Raw genomic sequence first — 16,372 nt, forward strand, 5'->3', positions numbered from 1 at the left:
GGCCCCACTGTTTACTTGTGTTTGGGTAGCAACTGGGTTTTAAAGGGGCAGGACGCCCCCCGCTTGTCGTGTCCCGTCCCGTCCCCCGCGTCACCTAAGGTGACTTCTCCCCCCGAGCGCAGCCCGGCGCCCCCCGCCCCGCTGCCGGCCGCGGCCGCGGGGATTTGCGCGCCCCCCGCGCCGCACCGCCCGCAGTGCCCCAGCCAGGGTGACACAGGCGGCGCGACTTGCTTGAATACCTAAAATAACACCCCCAGACCCAGGGCGTGGGGGTTCTGTTGCCGCCCACGTCTCCGAGGGGACCTGTAGGTGCAGGTGACGCTCACGTCCAAATGGCTCCGCGGCCGCCGCGTCGGGTCGCCCTATGGACCGACGCTTCAGCGATTCGGCTCTGCCCTTCAGCTGCTATTTAGGCAGATTCAGAAGGACAACCTGCGCCGAGGTGTCCCCATGCGCGGTGACTAAGCACAAAATCTCTACCTGGAACAGACAAATAGTTTCGAAAGCAGTTTCGATTTATTACCGGGGAATTTGCTGCTAAATGGGGCCTCTGAGACCCTCTTCGAATTTCTCGATTGAAGCACTGTGTTCGGTTTCGTCGTTAGCTGCAATACTGTTGGCTGCAGACGGCGAATTTGGGTTGAATTTTTATCTGTAACATTATCTTGTTCTGTGCGTTACTTAAATCATGTACGGGGAACTTATTGTATAATCTGGACTGCAGATTGGAGGTAGGCTTTGAGAAGTATACAAAGATGACGGAAGAAATGGCATTTAAAAACAGCTTTGAAAATTTTTCACTGTAGAGTCTGTGCCGGCTAATTCGAGCCCGCGGAAGAGAAGAGGACGCAAGTGACGGCTGCATTGGGATTTTTTTTTTTCCTTTTAGTATACAGGAGGAAAAAAAATTAATCAAAGAAGGGGAATAGGAGTCGGCAGAGGAAGGTCTGGCTGCGTTCCTCGCAGGGCAGCGCAGCCCAGGCTGGCGGTCGGGCTCTTTTTCATTTCTTTTGATAAAGTCCCGCTTCGAAAACGCCTTATTTAAATCCCAGTCGCCCTAAATAAATAGTATGTCGTCTGCTGGGCAGTGAGGACATCGAGGGTCACAGTTGCGGGAGAAGGAGCCATTCCCGCGGACAGGGTGCGCGGTGGGTGCGGGCGGCCGCGGGAGCCTGCGCGGGGCGAGGGCTGGGGGGCTCCGGCACTGCGCGGGGGAGGGATCCCCATGCCCTCGTTGTTTTGCTTTCCCGAGCGAGGCCGCTTGCTTCAAGAACGAAGTGGAAAGGGGACTTTACAGCAGCATTTTCCGTCCCCCACTGCTGGCTTGGGGATACCAGGGACTACCCCCCAGACACAAGGATCGGAGGGAGGTTGTTTGGGGAGAACGGTCATTTCTTGCCCTTTACAGCGAGGAAAAATAAGCTGCACTTGCTAGGGGAAAAAAAATAACAATAACAAAGAAAAACCGGCCCACAATCAAACTCAGCTAACAAAAAAACCCAAACGACAACAACCTCCCCCAAACGACCAGGCAACGAAAAAGCCTCAAAGCGGAGGGAACTGGGGAGCGGGGACGGGGGAAGCCGGGACACGGAGCGGTGCAGAGCCGCTGCCCGGGCTGTTCGCTCCCCGGCCACTCGTGGTACTTTTCGGCTACACCGAGAGCGGGGAAAGCCGCCTTCTTCCCGCTAACTGGCGGCGCGGCGACAGCCCAGCACGTCTGCGGAGGCAGGGAGCGCCCGGTGACCCCGGGGCGCCGCCGCCCGGCCCGGCCCGGCCCGGCCCGGCCCGGCCCGGCCAGCAGGTGCGCGGCGAGAGCTGGCGGCGAGACCCTCCGGCACCGACGCTCTGCCCGACGCCTCCGCCAGAGCTCGGGGTCCCTCGGACGTCGGGGGACTCCGCCGCAGCGGGCACCCGTCGGGCAAGGGTGACACCACGGGGGGCACAGGCCGCTGCGTCCCGCCGGAGCCCCGCACTTCCGCGTCACGTTTCCACGTCCACCCCGGGCGGGCCCCTCCCGCCCCCGCGGGCCTTCCCCCCGCCCGGGCAGACCCCATGGCCCCGCTGTGCCCCGGACGGCCGCGGGGCACTGCCGGGCGGCCCGGCGGGGCGGGGAGGGGGGGCCCCGGAGCCCCGCATCGGGCGGCGGCGGCGGCCCACGGTGCTGCAGCGCCCCCTGGAGGTCGACGCGGCGCCCTGCCCGCTCGGCCAGCCGCCGGCACCGGCTCCGGCCCGCTCCTGTCCCGCGCCCGCGGCCCCCGGCGCGCAGCCCTGCCCGCACCGCCCGGGAGAGGGGGAGGCGGTGCCCCCAGAAGAGGGGGGCGGCAGCGGCGCTCTCCGCCCACGGGTGCTCCGCGCCGCCGGCTCCCATCCGCGCGTCCCGACGGTGCCCACACCGCCGCGGTCATCTCAGCCTTCCCCCGCTCCCCCCGTCCCCTCCCCCCCCAAAAAAAACCCGCGACCACCCAAACCCCAACAACCCAAAGTATCCGGAGCGCTGGACTCCGTCCAGGGCAGCAGGGAGATAGGCCGTGTTTGCTTTCGCTGAGAGGAACTGATTAAAGTAGATCCTCCGCTGGCAGCGCAGCCTGGGGCAAACGTTGACCACCCGCCCCGTCCTGAGCACGGAGCGCACCCGGGGAGGGGAGGGGGTGCGGCGGGCCCCGCCGCGGAGCGCCCGGCGCGGCTGCGGTGCGCGGTGCGGGCGCGAAGCGGCTCAGACCTCAGCAAACCGCCGCTGGTAGCAGCGGGCGGCTGCGGTCGCTGGGCGACTCATCCCCGCTCAAATGAATGGGGCAAAACCTTCGGTGGGAGCCCCGGGGGTGCGCCCGCAGCCGGCGCCGGAGGGAGAAGGGGCGGCCGGAAGCGGAGTCGGCGCGTCCGGGTGTTGCTGCAGCACCGACCCGCGGGGGTACCCGGGCCGGCTCCGGCTCATGCCAGGGGCCACGCCGAGGGAAAGGGCCGGGAGCACGGCCTCCGGTGCAGGGCACCCCCGCACCTTGGTTAGGGAGGCGCCCCGACGGCTCCCGACGGCCGCTGGCTCGGGGAGCGCTGCCGGGGCGCGCAGGGCAGAGGTGCCGCCCGGCACCGAGCGCACCTGCCGGCCGGTGCCACCCCCGGGCTGCCGCCCGCCGCCCGGCCAGGCCGGTGCTGCCGACGGCTCGGGCTACACGCGCACCGAGGGCTGGCTTAATCGTTATTATTATTATTATTATTATTATTATTATTATTATTATTATTATTATTATTATTATTATTATTATTATTATTATTTAACAGGAAAACGGTGACCGCCCGTCGATCTGGCATCTGATTCCGGTGGTGTTTCTCGGTGACTAAATCACTGCCTATTTCACTCAGATTTATTAGGGTGGGATTTTTTTGTTTTGTTTTAATGCACCCGTCAGGAAACGCCAAGGTTTCACGAACAGGCGGAGACGGCCGGAGGCGCGGAGGCTGCGGGGGACACCGCCGATGCGGCTCCCGCTCAGCGTCTCCCTTTCCACTCCCTCCCCCCAGACTCAGGTCCCCGTAAAACCTCCCCGCGATTAATTGCCACAAAAGAAGAAAGCAATTAAGCACACAACGACCTCAGCGGGCTGCACCTCTCCCGCGTCTCGCACAGGCGCGCAACCCCCGCTCCGCCTCGCCCGCCGCCCGTGCCCGCGGTCACCGGCTGCGGGGCTGCCCCCGGGCAGCAGGGAGCGGGGCGAGCCGCCCCGCCGCCCCCCCGACGGGCACTGCCAGCGCCGCCCGCCCGACGGATGCCTCCTCCTCGCCCCCCCCTCGCTGGGGAGCACCGAGGCCCCGGGGTGGGGGGGAGTGTTGCTTTTCAGCAGCCGCCGTGCCCCGGCTCCCCGCTCCCGTCGGGTGACCGCCCGCCTGACGGGCACACCGGGAGAAGCGCCAAAGCGGCCTCGGCCGAGGCCAGCGCTGCCATGTGCCCGGCGGTGGTCACCCCTCGTCCCGCGGAGCCTGCGCGCTGCGCCGCGGCGCAATGGCACGGTGCGGATGGGGCGCGGGAGCATGCGGGGGCGGCCGCCAGCACCGCGGGGACCGGGCCGAGGACGCCGCCCGCTGCGAGGCTGCCGCCTTGCCCCGACGGCGGGCCCCGAGCCCAGGAGAGCCGGGGCGGCCCCGGGGGTCTCCGTGGAGCCAAGGCACAGGGGCTGGCACAGCCGGAGGGGATGCTCTGCCCCGGCCCTGCGGACGGGGATATCCGTCGCCTGCCGGGAGTGTGGGTGCCCTGCCCCGAGGCGAGCCCAGCACAGCCCAAACCCGCAGCTTACTCCCGCTCACCCCAGCCTGCTGCCTGCTGAGCTCCTCGGGGAAGAAGAAAAGCGTTCGATAAACGCACTCTTCTAGCTTAAAGCATTCCTTCCTCCGCCATCAGCAACGAGATGGTTTTGTGGTGCCTGAAACGAGCAGTTGTCAAGACAAAGAAATACAACGTGCCGTACTTTATTATAGTTTGGTTTTAAACCATTTGGCTAAAGTCTTTCCTGCCGTCAGGGCTGAAACACTGAGCAGGGCTCTTGCCTACAGCCACAGCTGGGAGCACAGACAGCCGTCACACGCGAGTGGGCCCCTTGCTTATCGCTCCATACCTTGCCGCGCCCCTGGAGCCTAGGGACTGCAGAGGGTCCCCGGCCTGGCAAGCGTTGCTTACTCTCGGGTGGTGGCATTTTACCTCGCTTGGTGAACGTGCCAAATAACAGCCCGCAAGGTGGAGGGCGGCGGGGCTTGGGGGCCGCCTGCCTGCTGCATGGCCACGGGTTCATGGGCTTGGCTCCCGGGGAAAGGGGGGCTTCAGGCACTGATGAAGTTCTGCAGCTGCCTCGGGCTGGAAGGATCGTGAAGTTTGTAATCTCTGAGCCAACTGTTAGAGGGGAAATCTAAGAGAAATATTGTATGAAAGCAATAAATTGGTTTAAGAAATGCAGTTGTACACTTGGTCACATGCCTCGTAACTCACCTAGGACGTGAGAACTCCAAGGCAGCAGAGAGCAGGGCCCATACATCTTGTCCTGTGGTGTATATTAAATAACTCCTTTTCTTTTTAAGAACTTTCTGTATCCCAGCAAATAACTTGTTTTTTGTAAATAAAATTAATACTGTAGGGTGAAAGTCAGCAAACAATAGAAAAGCTCAGAGGGTTTTTTCCAGTTGTAAACATGCAGAATCCATATGGTCATTACATACATCTGTGGGTTAAGCACTGATTTGTTTATGCAAGCCTGATGCTTGTGATACTCTTAAACTGGGACTATTCTGTTGAATATATGTACACTGTAATCCCCTTTTACCTACCCTCTGCATGTGTGTTTCCTGTTTTCAGCATGCATTCTCGATGTGTAAACTGTGGTGAAGGATATGTTATAAACCAGGATACTACAGAGCATTTCAGATATTTTCAGAGCATTACAAGCATGGTGCAAGCATATGCAAATCATCATTTACAGATGTGCACAATGTCTGTATTAATCTCTGCATGTTTTTTCAGTTGTTTGTGGCATCTAATTCAAAGAAAAGGACAATAATGGATATTACGAAAAAGTACCAGTTGTTCCCGGGCAGACGCACCCCTAGAAAGTACAGACAATCCTCACTGATGAAACTCTATGCTTTTTAATGAAATCAGGATCTTTTAAAGCGAAGCTATTGAAGATTCCTGAAACACAAGGAAATCAAGGGAAAACTTACCATGGTAAGGCATTTGAAAACTCACATGCTTAAGTTCATTGCTACCCAGGACAGTACCTAAGCAGGTGCTTCAGTTTCTTTATGTGTCAAAGTCACCTGCTGATTGTGTGTTTTACTGCTGGTTTAAAAGACCTCCTGAATCAGGGCCATTATTTTCTAATTGTGTCATAAAAATAAATAAATGAATAAAAGCTTATAAAAAACCCAAGAGCAGTTACCATTCTAGGCAAGATTTTTCATGGTGCCTGCTTTCATGTCCTTTTCCGTGAGTTAAGTTGTTGGCACCCAGTCATCTGCGATGACCACCTTGTTTCTGCCTTAAATGCTGGTGTTCCCCTCACTTCTCCTGCTGCCACTTCACAGCACCACTGTGAGCACCATCCTGTCGGGTGGAAGGACGGCTGCTCCAATACAAAGTTTGTGCGTGTGATGCTGACTGATACACTTGGGAGATTTTTCAGAGCAGAACAGCTTGGATCTAACTTGCAGCATGGGAAAAAGAGCCCCTTTCCCCCATGAACTCTCCACAGCCACTGTGGAGAAAGATCAGGGCAAGATCATTCTGGAGTACAGAAAGGTTGTACAGTCAAAGAAACAGCTGGGAACAGGAACAGATCAGTTCAAGAATGTATCTGAGTTGGGCAGGGACCAGTCAGAAGACTTTTCGGTAAAGAATACTCTTCGATCTCCCTTCCCCTTCCCTTCCCTTCTGATCCCACCGAGCCCTTCAGATGGCAACACGTGCACCCAGTCCGTCATGGCAGACAGTCTCTGGTCTCTGGGTATCGTGAGCCAGCGACAGACAGAACGCATGTAAAACCAGGATGAATCTTGAGTTGAGACCCAGCAGTGGATTTCCACCTCCTGTGTTCATGGACTTCTGCTTTCTGTTCCCGTGCTGATACAGGTCCCTGCTCAGAGGACTGGCATGCCACTTGCTCTCCCTAGTTCCTTTTCACAGACCCCTCAGAAGTATCTGAGAGACCTACACAGGCTGGTAAATGGTAGGATGAAAACTAGAAAATGGATGTTTCCCCTGTTCTGTCCATACTAGACGTCCATCTCAAAAGGACTATCAACAATTATTGCAGATCTGCCTTGTTTGTGCTAATCATTTCATTTATTTGACCTGCTCACCCATGATAGGCTGGTGAAAACTGTTAGTTCATTATGCTATTCTTTTGAACACCCCTTTGGGAACTGTTTCCAAAAAAAATACAAATCCAATTCATTTCGGCACCAGAACTCATTTTAACACCAGAGAAGTGCTGAAAGCTGAGGATGTTACACTGCAGCAGAAACAGAACTGCCTCAAGGCCTCTTATTCTCAGCTTTTCAGATCAGTGAAGAGGGGAAGGAGATACTGTCAGCCACACTACAATGTTTCACATGTAATACGTATTCCCCTTTCCCACTTCATTTGTCCTGATGATTACTGACTGTTAAATGCAACCAGAAGCTTTTGGATTTCACTGTTGTTGTCAGGCTGCCTGTCTCTGAACTGCTGGATGGACCCACCTGTGCGGAACAGCACTCTGCTGTTTTGGGAGGCGGGGTGTGCGTGGAAGGGTGACCCTGGGACAAGGAATGCTTTGGAATGACAGTCATCCCGGCTGTGATGGGAGCAAGGATCAACGGTGTCTGCAAGACTAGAGGCTTTCAGGGAGCCTAGGACAGTGCCTACGGAGAGTTGTGAGGAAGCCTTCATCATTAACAGAAATGCTCAGGACAGAGAAATCAAAGATAATTATAGTAAGTGAAAAAATATATTCTGGATCCAAGAAAGGCCCCACAAGAAGACTCATGAAGCCACCTGAAAGGATTCTTGAACAAAATGTATCTTTTCCTTGAACTATCTACAAAACCTGAAAATAGAGAAGTCTCCATGATTTTGGCTGGAGGGCTTTGACCAGTGTGGTGTGGTAAGAATTTCTATTGGGAAGAAGTGTCAGGTAAATATAACAGTGTGTTTATTTCAGTGGGAGCTGGTATGAGAGTCAGTCGGTGGCCACAGCAGCAACACTGACACTCCTGAGATCTGAAAAGACCACCGATAAAGGTCATTAGCTAAGGTTAAGCAGGGTTAACCCTGACCTTTCTCCAGTCTCCAAGCAGACAGCTCTTAAGCAAATACAAACCGAAGTTATTAAAGAACTTAAACAACTACATTAACAAAACAGAGTGAAGCGGAGTCGGAATTGCAGATCTGTTTTATTCAAAGCATAATATTTATAGATGACAGATACTGAAAGGCAGCAGAACTGGTTTTAAGGACCATCCCTGTACCTAGATAGTGGAGGCACACTTGAAAGCATTTTGTCTTTTGAACGACAGTGAGACATGAATTTAAGTTTTTCAGAATGAGTATTTTAATTCCTATGTGCTTGGTTAAGAAGAATATTAGAAATACTCGACTTTCTGTTAGAGTTGCAGGTGGAGCCTGAAAAGCTAAAAGGTTGTTCAAAGCATCACTTAAGTCTGATCTAGTTCAGCATTAGTCTAATGTTATCTTTTTTCCCCTTCAATGGTTTCAAGAAGATATATAAAACCAGACCAGAGCTAATGTTTACTTTTACAGCTAATGGTTCCTCAAATCTGAAAGAACTTCTAAGGAGTAGATAAAAGCAGCTGCAGAAGTAGTCTAGAAATAAACATCCAGAAGAAAACATAACTGCAATCAAAGTTCCAGCTGTTCTCGTCTTAATTCTTATCAGTATTCTTTTTAATCAGCCACTTTTTGAAATCAAAGGCTTATTTCCAACAGCTTTTGTCCATATATATATATATATATAAGTCCCTTGAAATATTACAGAAGTTCTGTTTCACATCAAAATAGTGTACATTGTCACTGAAATTATTAATTTTCTTTTCCTCATCCCCCATATTCACTCTGGGCCCCTCTTTTGCATCTGGCATGTGTACTGATACTCAAGATGACAAATACTGATAACTGCGAAGTTGCAATGCTGCATACTTCCATAAGGCAAAGCTTAGCCAAAGTTAGTCATTGATTTATGTCCTGTATTCTGTTCAACAGCACAAGTTTTTTTTTTTCTAATTCCATACCTTTAATCCTTGCCACCTTCAACCTAGTGTGTGTCAAATTTCCATCTTATTGTTGCAGCTGTGGTTTCTTAAAATGAAAGTACGCTTCTTGAAGTCCCTGACACATTCTTAAGTTTATTCACAGATTTAAATGCTCAGTTGTTCAAAACCGCCTGAGCTCATTAAAATGTGATGGTGTGAGGTTTTTGCCATATTAAATGGTTGATACAGAGGTTTTAAAAAACAAATGAGGGATGCTGGGATGACTATTTTTATTCAGCCCAATCTGTAGATAGTGTGGTAACTTAGGCAGAGATCATAAGCCTAGTGTTCTTTTTAGCGAAGAGGTTATTTACAAAATACACAAGGCAGAAAAAGCTCTCCCACACATAAAAAGCCTTCTGCAGGTGTACAGATGAAAGGAAACAAACTCTGCACTGTCTAGGTACCATGTTACTTAGGATGACTTCATGACCCACAGCAGGAGACAGCCCACAAAGCAGATCAGTTTCAGAAGAATCTATATGCTTACAAAAAAGAGCTCCCAAAAGTGTTTTTATGATGACCTTCACTGTTTTAAGAGAGCACCCAGCTTCCCTGTGCTCTCTCATGAAAGATGGACCAGAGGCAAGATGCTGCAAATATTCCTCCACGAGCTTGCAAATGAGTCCTCCACGCTGACCCCCGCATGTTACTCTTCCTGTAGGCGAGCTGGTGAAAAAGACCGTACCTTTGCTTCAGCCATTTCCATTCAAAGTCCAGCGCAGTAACTCAAACCCGCTTTTATCTTTTTTAAAAGCTAAGAGGTTAGTGTTTTCCACCAGAGCAGCTGAGACATGTCCCATTCCAGCAAAAGGCCAAGAAAATAGCTGAGAGCAGTAACAACTTAAACCGCTGCAAAAAACCTGCCAGAGGACATCTGTCAAAGCCCAAAGAGTTCCAGTTATGTATGATTTCATTTGATCCCAACGGCTAAATAATGTACAGGAAAGATTTAATAATGTTATGCAGATTATGTGTGGAAATGTAAAAGGAACCGAATACAATGCCAGTTTGAAAAATCTTCATGTGCTCATAGCACTGTTATTGCTGCACAGTCAGAAAACACAGCTTGAGCAACAGACTATGATAATAAAATTAAAAACTGGAATTGCTAGAATATTTACTCAGGTGAGACTATTTGATTAAAAAAAGATGACTTAATATTTTCCCTCTGCCAGGAAATTATCAGTGGAGGGAGCCCCATTCCTGTTTCCACCACATCAGTTCCATTGCCATGCGAAACCCTGATAGTGAAAACGTGGTAACCAAGGATCGCTGCTCACAACACTTCCAAGTGCCAGTGCAAAGCAGACTTCAGCTACTAAAAGAACAACAAAAATGAATGGCCCCCAGCTATACCTGCTTGCAAGTTTGACTTACGGCATCTGACTGAACTAGAACTGCTGAACTACAGGTACGGTCCCTTTTGCCAAGTCGCTTCCAGAAACAGTAATTTCTGGCAGAGAGGGGAAAGAGGCAGCTGCAAGGGTGATGTTAATGGCCACCACAGGATCTGCCAAATGGTGCCTGTCAAATCTTTTGGTAGTGTAATGCTCCAATGCCGTGTGGCACAATTTAAATACTGGCAAAGGAGGGAGTATTAAACAGGATTCTTAGCCAGGATGGCCATAGGCTTCATCATTAAAAAAACAACCTGAAAGCAGAAGCAAATGGATCCTATCTGGTAATACCTAAAAACCTTTGTGCAGACTCTCACAAAGGAAGCAAGTGTAATGTTTCCTAGATTTCTTGAGGCTGGCACTTGCAGTGGCCTTTCTTTGGCTGGTGCTTTTATCTCCCTTGGGACAGCGGTTATAGTTTTAGCAGCTGAAAACTTATGCTCACCAGTTTTTCTTTCAGTGGAAGGATATAAGACTTCTCCTTCCAATGTTGGATCTTTATTTGCAGAGAGTTCCAGCAGGTTTCTTAGGTTTCTCATTTCCTCTTGCTATTTCTGCTCTCATCTGTTTTGCAAATGGCCACCATAATGTTAAGCTTATCTAATGGCCAGGCCTCTGGCTGGAAGAATGCCAGCAGCATTCTGAAAATCAGTCATCTGAAAGCATTCAGAGGAGATGGCCATCACCTTCTCCCTGAACCTCAAACATAAAACTTCTCTGATAAGCACATACTCCAATGCCATGAAAAGCAAGAGGTTACTCTTAAATTCAGATATCACTAACTGGCTTCCTTGGGTGACACTTGGACACTCTGCTGAGTTAATCTCACTGTACAAATAATAATTTTTTTTTTTCAGTGTTTGGAAAAGATACTGGTTGTACATACACACAGTAAAGAGGGAGCGTCCCCATGATGGCTTCACTGTGAACGCAGGTTTCATTCTACGGTTGGTTCTCCTTATTTTGTTAATTGGGATCCTTTTTTTTCCTCACTGGCAGGGTGTAGTCCAAGGCCATCTGCTCCTGGCTTTTGACATCAGGCATGGCCGTGGCAGTTCCTGCCATCAGTGAGACTTAGGGGCTTTGTCACATGTCCTGCTGAGAAAAGTGGCAAGGGCAGAACAATTTTCTTTCCCTTGGTAGGGGGAAGTCTGCAAAAACAAAAGATTTGTTGCAGGTCTTTATGGGCAGACATACACACAGGACAAAAATCTCATGAATTTTGCTACTGACATCGGTGAGTTCTGGATTTTATTCAAAAGGAGGAATTCAGTAGGAGTACTAGGTCTCCAATTTAGAAACTTGAGAAGAAGCCTAAAAAACTGACCAAGGTCTGTCTAAGACAATCTGAGGACACAACATGTAGCAATGAAAATTGATGTAAGAGCTAACAAGCTTAACCTTGCAAAAAGAAAAACAGAAGTTTGCCATCATAACATTTTTTAGTTCTGACCTGAGAAGGAAGAGCCTAGAACAGCTCCTATAGATCCTATAGGAGGACCAGTTCTGTAAGGATGGGTTCTGTGTGGAAAAATCATCCCTCATTTGGACTTGTTTCCCCAAGGAGGAGGAGGAATTCTGACCTGGTGGGAGATAGAAAAGAAACAGGCCCAAAGGAGCAAACCGCAGTATGAAGACACCTACACAACAAGTGATGACCCTTTGGAGTAACCTTACTTTGGAAAGAGGACTGACAACAGGAGGAGAAAGATCTGCTGGCTGCTGCAACGTCTGTCTGAAGGGCTGGTTCTGTCAGCGCCAACAGAGAGAGACCTCCTGAGAGCCTGCTGGGAAAACAGTGTTTCCCAGCTTCCAGGGATCCCGCTGTCTCAGCGCTGTGGGATCTGCTACTGACCACAGCGGGAAGGCTGCTGAGTCAGCCGCTGAGCGTCAGTCACTTTCCACTCTGATATACCAGAGGATGCAGGAAGCTGAGAGGCAAGAATGCATGACAGCACTAGAGAAGGTGTCATAGTACACAAGGTAAATGCCTTTCTGGAAAAGAATTAAAGAAGTCATACACTTAATACTGTTTTATTAGACTACATAGTATAGCTTAGCTTATTTATTTTGAGTAAATAAGAACATATTTAGAAGGAAGATTTATTTAAGCAACTGTAGTAAAAAAATGAAGCTTAGAACAATAGATATGTAGGTATAAACCAGCACGGCTCTAGGGGTGTCAGCTGGTGACTTACATGGGCCGTTGTTCCATTGATTAAACCTTCTTAAGGCCGAGGAATCCAAATCACAGCGATGTGACTCCCTCCAGCTCCTAACTCACGCTCTAAGGTCCTATGTTAGCCTTCCTGTCTTAAGACTAAGACAAACAAAAATAGAATTTCTGGAATCCATTTTATTTCTGAAGGATATTATTTAAAAACTAGACTGCAAGAAATTAGTATCACAGACACACCACTTAAGAATCAATTTCCTAGAAGCAAAGCAAGTTTGGGGAAAACCTCTCAAACAATCCCCCTTACTGTAAGACACCTGTTCTCCTTAAAACCCTTTTTTTAGTGGAAGTCACCCCAGCTGAATTAAATTTGTTTCCCTTGGGCCTGCATTTTCCTTAGCCAACACAACAGCTGCACCATGTGGAGATGAGCCACAAGAAGTGTAACAACACATGTTTGTGATTGCTGTATCAGCTTTGGCAGATTTAAGTGCAGAGGTCTTTAGCTGCCTTCTATTAGAGAGCCAGCTTTACAATATACACAACATCTTGCAAAGCAGTAGCAATAATATATTTAGTTTTATGTATTCCTTGTACATGCTGGTACAGTAAAACCAGAAAGGAACTGACTATTACTTATAGCTATAAATATTGTATTAAGCACAAACATTTTCTTTTGCATGTAAAAGCAGGAACAGAACAGGAGGATGGGTTAACTACAATAAAATCCCCTGAGACCCCTGTGCTAGTTGTTATCCAGTCCTGCAGAGACACTCAACCATTCAGAATGTGCAGCAACCCTGTTATTTCAAAGCTGCAGTAAATTTAATCTCTCCAAGAAATTGCTGAATTCCTGGAAAATAATGCATAATCTTGGTTCAGTGTGCCTTTTTTCCCCCTCCCCTCATTTCAAGAACAGGTGCCAAAAACTGGTCTTGTGGAGCCTAATTCAATATACTTTAGAACACAAGTTTTGAAGTCTGCTTTTGAGGCACTTAATTAAGAGCTGTTGAATATCCAACACCCATCAAAACGAGGTACTTGTTTTTGAAAGGTCAAGATAAATGCCAATAATACAGCAGAGAATCAAGTATTTGTGTTTATAATGTGTTGTTCCTGTTACTTTATGTAAAATGAGTGCAGTGTATATTTGTTAGTATTCTAACACTGTCATGAGACTTTAATCTTCCCACACATTTTCTCACTTAAAATTGCTATACCATTGCATATTGTATAATATGCAATGCATATTATACATTGATATTGTAATGCATTATACATTAATATGCATTGCATATTATACAACATTGCATAAGCTACCCTGTGACTCTGAGCAGCAAATTTTCCCACTGTCTAAAATTTCAGATGCTTAGTATCTATTCCATGATAAGGGGACCACTTCTACACTGTTTGTCTTCTGACTGCATTGTTCCTAATCAAATGAACCTATGACCCATTATTAAGAGGTTATGTCAAATAAATGATAGTGTCTAATGTGATCTGCCTCCAGTTTTGACCTTTCCATCATCCTCTTGGGAGATGAAGCAGGCCGAGTATGGAAACACTAGTCAAGCAAAAATCTGCGTTTATATTCACATTCCCATGAGCAAATTAGACTCTTCTTTGAGAACTGATCACCGAAGTAGTATATTTGAAAGAAAGACTCTGTTGATGTTAACAGATTTTGGATCAAGTCCTAGAGATTTTCTGTCTAGTTTGAACTGCATAGAGCAAGGATTTACCGTCTACTAATCTTAGCAAAGAAGAGACACAGTATATATCAAAAGATATAGTTTGCTTTTTTTTCTTCTGTTTCAGTTTTTCATTGTTTTACCTGGTACTCAAATTAGTACATTCATTTTAAAGTTAGCTTTAAGGACTTTATACTGCATATTGCTAATCCGGTAAGAGCAGCTTAATACCACCAGTGTAACAAATTAGATGATGGAACTACAGAAGAGCTCAAGGATGAAGCAATAAAAGTTGTGTACTGGCCAGTTCAAGGTTACACAAAAACATTGAGCTCTTTCTTGTTTAGAAGACATTGAAATGTGATATATGAACACAAAAGAAGTAATGTCTTTAAATCTTAAAATGATTAGCAGTTCTACTCTGTAGGGATCTATGGGAGGAGATGGACTCCACCCTCAGGAAGATAAAAGACCTCAGTTTTCTCAACTGGAAGGAGTGATTCATTTTAGGTGGAAGTGGTATGCATGTGATATTCCTCATGTGGTAAATTAACTGTTTCCATTAAGAAAGCTCCAAGCATATGGAATTGCTCTGTTTTCCTTTGCTCTGCAGAGAAAATTATACCACCAGAACATTTTCTTTTTACTAAACCCAGCCCGGGTAAAAATGGGCAGTGTTGATGGCCGTTGAGAAACAATTTTTTGGTATTAAAGAAATCCATTAATCTTCCACTGTTTTTTTGCTTGCAACTAAGAAAAGTTATTTTTAGTAAAGGAATAGTGGAAAAAGATTAGGTCTCAAATTTAATGGCATTCAGTTAGCTCTCTAGATAGTAACTTGCTTTATGTTTTGCTCTGTTTTTATAGCCTGACCTATGTACACTCAGTCACTTCAAAGTTTTGTTTTCGGCAGAAAGTTCCCTTGCTCAGTAGTGACAGTAGTTTAAGTACTCATCCCGCGTAGTGGTGAGGGTGCCATAAAACTCCCCTACTGAACCAAACTGAACCTGATTAGAAAAGACTCAAATCAGTACATCGTATAAAGCTGGTTCTGTGAAACATTATTTGCTGCTTTGCTGTTTCTTTAGTACACAGTCTGCTTGGGGAAGGCTTCCTGCTGCTTTTAAGAGCAGAATGGGAATGTAAGTGCAAATCTTAATCTTTTTCTTGTTTTGAATACATTTCTGCTTTCCATGGGATCTTATCTTGTAATCAGACCCATTACTTCAGAGTCAGTCATGAAATGGCTGTTACGCCACTGAACTTCTTTGGTGAAGTTTTAAGACTAGAATTGTATTTAGTTTGGGGGGGGTGGTGGTGTTGGTTTTTTTCAAGTGTGACTGTATATGTTATATGAGTAGCTTATTTGGACTTGAATTATGAACTTCTGGCATGTTTTGATTGGGAAAGGTTGGAAAAAGGTAGGAAACTGAAATTTTGTGGCTTCTGGATTTTAAAGCGTTTAGAATGAGTGATTCTTCCACATACAAAACACTTGCTTTGTAATATCTATGAAGCAAGCCGGAGAATTGCTTCAGAAATAAATAGGGTTTATTAAAAAAAACCCCACCACCAAGCTGTATAAATGAGTAAATTGTGTTTCATGGCATTGCTTTTGTAGTGCTCAGTATTCACAATATGCTTTCTAGTTGTATTGGGTTTTCCTTATTTGTCATTTGTTGTTCCTTGTTCCATACCTATGCTTCCCACCTTTTTATACTTTTCTTTGAGTGTGTCTGTGAAAGGCCCACAAGGGCAAGGAAACTTCCCTTGTTTCAATCTGAAAGAATGGGTCTTGTTAGCCTCTTGAAAGCATTGTCCCTAAAAATAAAAAAAATATGCAAATTCCCTAAATATTTCTGTCATATGTTCTTCAAACTCTCAGCTCAGGAGCTAAAGGAAGATCGGAGAATTACAGCCTTCATGGTAGTGGAAGCCATGGGCTGAAGGCTGTGTGTATTCAGGCAGCTGAGTTCATTTTGTGTAGTACTTGCTGATGATTCAATCGTTCTTTAGTTATTGATACTAGCTTCCATTCCTAACACAGGCATCAAGCCTTGCTAGTTAAATGTTATTTATTTATTCTCCAGGGTGTGAGCACACTTCTTTGCAGACTGGAGAACAGATGGTTGCCCCCAGAAAGAAGGTGCATATTTTTGTGTAGAAGGGAATCCAGAGAAACCCTTAGTACTACCACAACAACAGTAATTGTTTTACAAACTCCAATGAGATCTTTTTTTTTCGAGTTGATGGTAATCTGTAGATCCCACGAGCACAATCAATGCAGCTGTAGTACAGACTGGAATATCTTCTGT

The sequence above is a fragment of the Falco cherrug genome, chromosome 3 (assembly GCF_023634085.1).
Source record: "Falco cherrug isolate bFalChe1 chromosome 3, bFalChe1.pri, whole genome shotgun sequence".
Classification (NCBI taxonomy): domain Eukaryota; kingdom Metazoa; phylum Chordata; class Aves; order Falconiformes; family Falconidae; genus Falco; species Falco cherrug.